Source organism: Zingiber officinale, chromosome 5A (assembly GCF_018446385.1).
Source record: "Zingiber officinale cultivar Zhangliang chromosome 5A, Zo_v1.1, whole genome shotgun sequence".
In the NCBI taxonomy this organism is placed as follows: domain Eukaryota; kingdom Viridiplantae; phylum Streptophyta; class Magnoliopsida; order Zingiberales; family Zingiberaceae; genus Zingiber; species Zingiber officinale.
The window spans coordinates 10847970-10854586 of NC_055994.1; positions in this window are offsets into that span (position 1 = coordinate 10847970).

A 6617-nucleotide genomic window follows, 5' to 3' on the forward strand; every position below is an offset into this window, starting at 1 on the left:
CGGCCAAAGTAAAAGGAGGAAGCTCAAGTCAAGGGGGAGCTTCTAAAAAGAAACTCAAGGTATCATTTGTTGAACTAATTCCTTTGACACATGATAAAGAGCATGCTAGGTCTAGTCTATATCACTTTAATGCTATTTATCATGAAAATAGAAAGCATGATAGAATCAAGGAAAATTATGTAGCATATCATGCTAAAACTACCACACCTAAGGTTAGGAAGGTAGATAGTAACTTAGGTAATAACTCTAAGGGCTTTACTTATGTGCCTAAAAATAAAAATGCTCATAGAAATTAAGAAAAACCCAAAACCAAGGATTTAAGGAAAGAAAATGAAGTCTTGAGGTCAAGACTTGATAAACTTGAAAAGACCCTAAAAAGGATGGAAAATATCCTTAAGAGGCAAAAAGAGCATAGCCTAGTTTTAGGAACACAAAAGTCATCCAATGGTCATAGAGGTTTGGGGTATAAATCTAAAACCAAGAAGGATGTGACATCTTATCATAGGGTTCCATACAGTTATAGAACCAACCATAGATCTAAGGGTTAAGTCAAAAATACAAGGCAAGTTATTCTTAGAAGTATTTTTTCTAAGACCAATGTGACTAAGACTTCTAAGAAGTCAAAGGTCACTAAGAAGGTCACATGGGAAGGCATCTCTAGAGTTGATCTAGAGAAAGTGACCAAGGCTCCTAACAAGCCTAGGAAGGTCATTAGGAAGGTATCTAGGGAAGTCATCCCTAGTGAATACCTAGAGCATACAACGAGCACCAATAGGTTTTGGGTTCCTTGGAGCATATTCTCTACACCCTAGATGGGTTAGAGAGTGTCAACTCTATTTTGAAGGGTAGTTAACACAACCTTGATAAAGTTGACACTTGAAGACATTTTCAAGGTGTTTGTTAACCGTTGAAAATGTAGGATAAATTGGTTACTCTTTGAAAGAGTAAAATGTGTCAAAATTTGAGGAATTGGATTTAATTTAAATTGGCACAACTAACCAAGAGTAAAAGAAATGTCAAGTTTAGTTTTGGCATTTTCTTGAGAAAATATGAGCAATCAAGGATTAGATTTTAATTTAGCTGAGGAATTAAGGATACTTAGATAGATTATCTAGGTATATTTTATTTATGCTAATTGTCATGATTGTTTGCCCATCATATGTCATGACATCATATTTTGCATTCATGCTTATTATGAAAAATAAATAAAAATATCATGTCATGTCATACATACATCATATAGCAATAGTATATTTTCTTTTGAAAATTATTTCTTTTTGATGTATGTCATAACTCATCATGCATCATTTTAATTTCCTTGTAATTAAGGATAATGGCATTTACTAATAAGTGACATCTTAGGTGGATGTTCATAATTCCTAAAATGTCTAGATAGATATGCATGATCCCTAGTTTAGGGCATAACCAAAATCTACATCTCACAAAGACTATAAGTTGACTTGTATGCAGTTTATTACACATTAAATACAAGTGAGATATTAGGATGATAAACAAGACTCAAGATGTTGATTTAGTACATCTATTTGAGTTTTGATTTCATCAAAACACATAGTTATGTGTACTCCAATCATTGGGAAAGCTAATGTACGAGTCATGTGCATTAAACCCAAAGAACATGGTTGGAAATTAGTTTTGAAAATTATTTTAAATATACTTTGGAAAACTTTGGTGACGACTATCTTTTGATAGTAATCATCATTGAAAAGTTAGACACAAACTAGAAAAAAACATTGAAGTTTTCAAGAGTTTTCAAGTTTGTATCAATCTTTAAAAATAGGAAGTATCTTCTTAGAAACCTATTTTTCCATGATAGTCCCTAAATAATGTTTACAAGAAGGTTCATGATTTTTAAAATTTTGTAGAATGTTTAGGGTATTTCTAAATTTCACTGAAATTGAATATTAGAAAATCAGAGCCCCAATCGATCAGCCAATCGATTGGAGGGCCCCAATCGATTAGCTGATTAATTGGGATGTGTTTTTCGTGAGCAAAAACTCACTAAATCGATCAGCCGATCGATTCATTCATGCCTGGATTGATCGGGCAATCGATTCAGAGGCATTTTCTGCGAATAGAACCTCGCTGAATTGATCAGTGGATCGATTGAACAAGTAGCAATCGATTGAGTCCCAACCCAATCAATTGAAAAGGCTGATTTTAGCTGGGAAAGCCTGATTTCAGCACTTTAAGCCATTTTTAGTTTCTTTAACCACTCCTAACCCGTTAGAATATATTTATATACATTTAAGGGTAGTTTTCATGATGAAAATAAGGAGAAATGGTTAAGGAACACTAGCTTGAAGTTTAGGATGAGGTTGGTTTCAATATTGAATCTTTTAAACCTCAAAAGCTTTAAGTTTTGGGTTTCCTAAAGGTTTAGGGATTCCTAGTTATTGTTGGTACAATAACAGAAGTATGGAGCATGTCTTTAGGGGGAGCTACTCTTTAAGAACATGAAAATTAATTTTTTATACACCATGGAAGGTGGTTAACCTTCGTACGAGTAGATGCTCTAGGATGAGCATTATGAAATGGATTGATACTCAAGGGTGAACATTGGATATAATGAAGGGTACGAGACCTTCATTGTTGGAAGGATGAATGCTCTAGGATGAGCATTGAGAAGTGCTTAATGCTCAAGGTTGAGCATTGGACACAATGAAGGGTATGGGACCTTCATTGTGGTGTTGTGAATAACATGTGAGTAACTCTTCAAGGTGAGAGTTTTTTATATGTGCCAATAGGAGGAAAATGTAGGGTTTAAGTTAGGTATTCATTACCTAAAGAGGGAGTTTGCCCTCTAGGGAAAGGAGAGAATGAAGAAAACCCTCATTCATGCTTTGGCATGAAGAGAAAGTTGAGGTTATGGGATTAACCTAATTTAAAGGTATTGTCAAACATCAAAAATGGGGGGATTGTTGATGCAATATCCCTGGGTCAAGGTTGATCAAGTTGACTAAGCTCAAGTTATCTCAAGCTTGAGTCTTGATGTTTAGGTTTCAATGTTTGACAATATATAAGATTGCAGATGTAATCGTCCAATTGGGGAGATTGTTGGTGCAATTCCCCTCTGGTCAAGGGACGACTAGTTTGATGTGAAGAAGAGTCAAGTAGGTCAAAGGAGTGACCGGATACTTGATTGGGAAAGCCCTAACTAGAGGTTAGGCAAGTGGAAGACCTGGTGAGTGAAGCCAGACAATTGGGAAATCCTGGTGAGTGAAGTCAGGTGAAGGATCTAGTGAGTGAAGCTAGACAATTGGGAATTCCTAGTGAGTGAAGCTAGGTGAAAGACCTAGTGAGTGAAGCTAGGCAGGTGAAAGTCCTGGTGAGTGAAGCCAGGCAGATGGAAAGTCCTAGTGAGTGAAGCTAAGCAGATGGAAAGACCTAGTGAATGAAGTCAGACACATGAAAATCTAGGTGGGTCAAGATTGACCGGACACCTAGTGTTGGGAAGTCCAAGTAGGTCAAAGGAGTGACCGGATACTTGGCACAAGGAAATCCAGATGGTTCAAGGGTGACCAGACATTTGGTGGAAGGAAGTCCAAGTAGGTCAAGGGAGTGATCGGATACTTGGCATAAGGAAATCCAGATGGGTCAAGGGAGACCGGATATCTGGTGGAAGGAAGTCCAAGTGGATCATGGAGGACAGGAAACTTGCCATGAGACGATAAGTCCAAGTGGGTCAAGGTTGACCAGACACTTGGCACAAGGAGAAAATTCCAAGTGGGTCAAAGGATTGACTGGACACTTGGTGAAGAAGTCCCGGCAGGTCAAGGTTGACCGGATGCTAGGCATGAGGAGTTCCAATAGGTCACGATTGATCATATGTTAGAATTGGAGACACTTGAGCTTGAGTTAAGCAAGTCAAGGGTGGTCAATCGATCAGCCAATCGATTGAACTGAAGCCCAATTGATCAGTCGATCGATTGGGAGAGTGCTGCGATAAACAACAGCCCAATCGATCAGCCGATCGATTGGGTGCCTGAATCACAAGCACAGAAGCTTCCCCAATCGATCAGCCGATCGATTAGGCACCGCTAATCGATCGGTCGATCGATTAGGCACCGCCAATCGATCTGTCGATCGATTAGGCACCGCCAATCGATTGGTCGATCGATTAGGGCTGGTTTTCTCTCGCATACGCGAGGAAGCCTGAATCGATCGGTCGATCGATTTAGGCAGTTTCTAGCAGAGGACAGAGGTGCTCTAAATCGATCAGCTAATCAATTCAAGCCTCCCCAATCGATTGGGATGTGACTGTTGCGAAGGAAGCGTCGAGTTTAAAGCCTTCATCCTCACAGCGACTTAGCAATATTCGACGGTTTTCTCTCACAATTCTCTCCGGTGATCTCACCAGTTCTTGAAGCTTCTTGCAGTAAAGTGTTGCTGAACTTCCAAGGTCAAGAGACGTTCCACACAAGAAGAAGGTAGCTAGGGTTTTTCATTTGTGTAAATCTTGTAAGGGATTCTTTGTATTCATTTTTTCTTTTCTTCTTGTTGTATTGAGAGGTTATACAAGGCTTCTCTGCCTTCGGTAATTACTGAGAAGGAGTGTTTTTCTTAGTGGAGAGTGCGTCGTGTGTGGATCCTTGGATTAGTCACCTCTTCTTGAGGTGGATACCAAGTAAATTTACGTGTTAGCATTGTGAGTCTTGTTTCAAGTTCTTTCTGCTTCATATCAACAACACCGAAGCAAGCAAACTAAGCGCGACGAGCTATTCACCCCCCCCCCCTAGCTACAGGTGATGAGCCTCTTGGCAATGGAAGATCCAACAATAAGGACAAGGCCGAAGGAAGCTCCTAAAGGCAAGGTGTAAAGGATGGAGAGGTATTTGAGGGACATAAGGCTGATGGAGGAGGCTAAAAGGGAAGGTTGAGGTTGTGCAGGTAAGAACGAGTGCATGAGATATTGTACTCAGGGTAAAATCCTAGGTTTAGGGGTTTACCAGTCGATTGGCAAATGGACCAGTTGACTGGGCCAGGGCACAGACTTTCTGTGTCTGACGACTGTGAAAACCAACCAACCAGTATTTTAGTAATTAACTAGGATTGTAGCAGTCAAACTAGTGTTTTAGCAGCTACTGTAGCAGTTGATTGGTGTTTTCATTAGTCTACTGGTATCTAGTTGTTGGCATGTAACGGTCGAATTTCACAGAGGACAGTCGACTGGTATACTTACCAGTCAACTGGTAAATGGGGTTTTCTAACCCTTGACCTATATAACCAAGGCTTTGGAGTTTGGTTTGGGTTGACAAAATAGACTTGGTTAAAGTCTATTAGAGTCTTCCAAGCTCTCTTGTGATCAAGCGTGCTTGTGCAAGGTTATGGCAAGGTTTCTCCACCCACAAGGAGCTATTTGAGCTAGTCAGGGTTTTTTGAGGAGTCATCCACTGACGGATCGAGATTGTCCACCTTACGGATAGTCATGGAGTAGGAGCTCTAATATCTGAACTATGTAAATAAATGTGTTAGTGGTTTGTTTATGTTTCTTCATAGTCTTTAGCTTTCATACTTATTGTTTTGTATTTCCACTATGCTAGCAAGTGTAGAAAGTGAACAACGTGTGTGCTCGACTATTCACCCCCTCTAGCTGGGCATCAAGGTCCCAACAAATATGATATTTGAAAAATAAAGAGCTGTATATAATCGATCTGGAATAGGATACAAGGCTAACACACGATTCAAATCCTACTTGTCAATTTTAAGTCGAAATAGAAACTAAATCTAAGCATGGGTCCCTAAAACAAGCTTGACTAATCAAGTTAGGCCAAACCACTACTTGATATCCAAGGGTCAAATTCATTACCTAGATAGATCTTATCAAGGTTATGACCTAAGGGAAGCCAATAGAAAAACTATCTTTTCTTGATATGCATGTTTGATTGATTTACTATTTTACCTTGCATGCCTAGTATAAATTAATGCTTAAATTAGAACGATTAGATAAGAACTTAGGCTTGATTGAGACTTCTTAACTTAGTACCAGAGTGGGGTGAGATGATAATACATTAGAAAAGTTTGGTTTAGGAGTCAAGTTGGGTAAGGTGTACCCTATTTAGTCTACTTTGTTAGTGCAAGAAGTATCTGACGACCGAACCTGGGTTTTGATTATGTCAAAGGATCCAAAGTTAAGTTGTCTTATGATCTAACAAGGTTGGTTGAGTTTGCAGGAAAGTCCTAAGTCATTTTAGGCAAAAGTCCTAGCCACGGTTAGGCAGGTGGAAAACCCTAGGGGAAGGTAACCCTACATCCTAGGGGCGGTAACCCTAGGTGATGGAAAGTCCTAGCTATGGTTAGACAGGTGGAAAAACCTAGGGGGAGGTAACCCTAGGTCCTAGGGGTGGTAACCCTATGTGAAAAGTCCAGTCGGTCTGGATGACCGGTCTGGCAACAGGTAACTTCTCCTGAGATGAATAGGTGAGGACGCGCTCCCCTGTGAGGGAACAGTAGACATCGGTTCGACCTAGGGTTTCCGGAGGAAATCCGAAGTCAAAACCAAACAATTCAAAGGCTGTCAAGTTATTTACATATTAATTGTTATTTGTCAAACTCTATTTTGCAGGAAACTAACAAGTTTTACAGGGTCAAACTTAGCT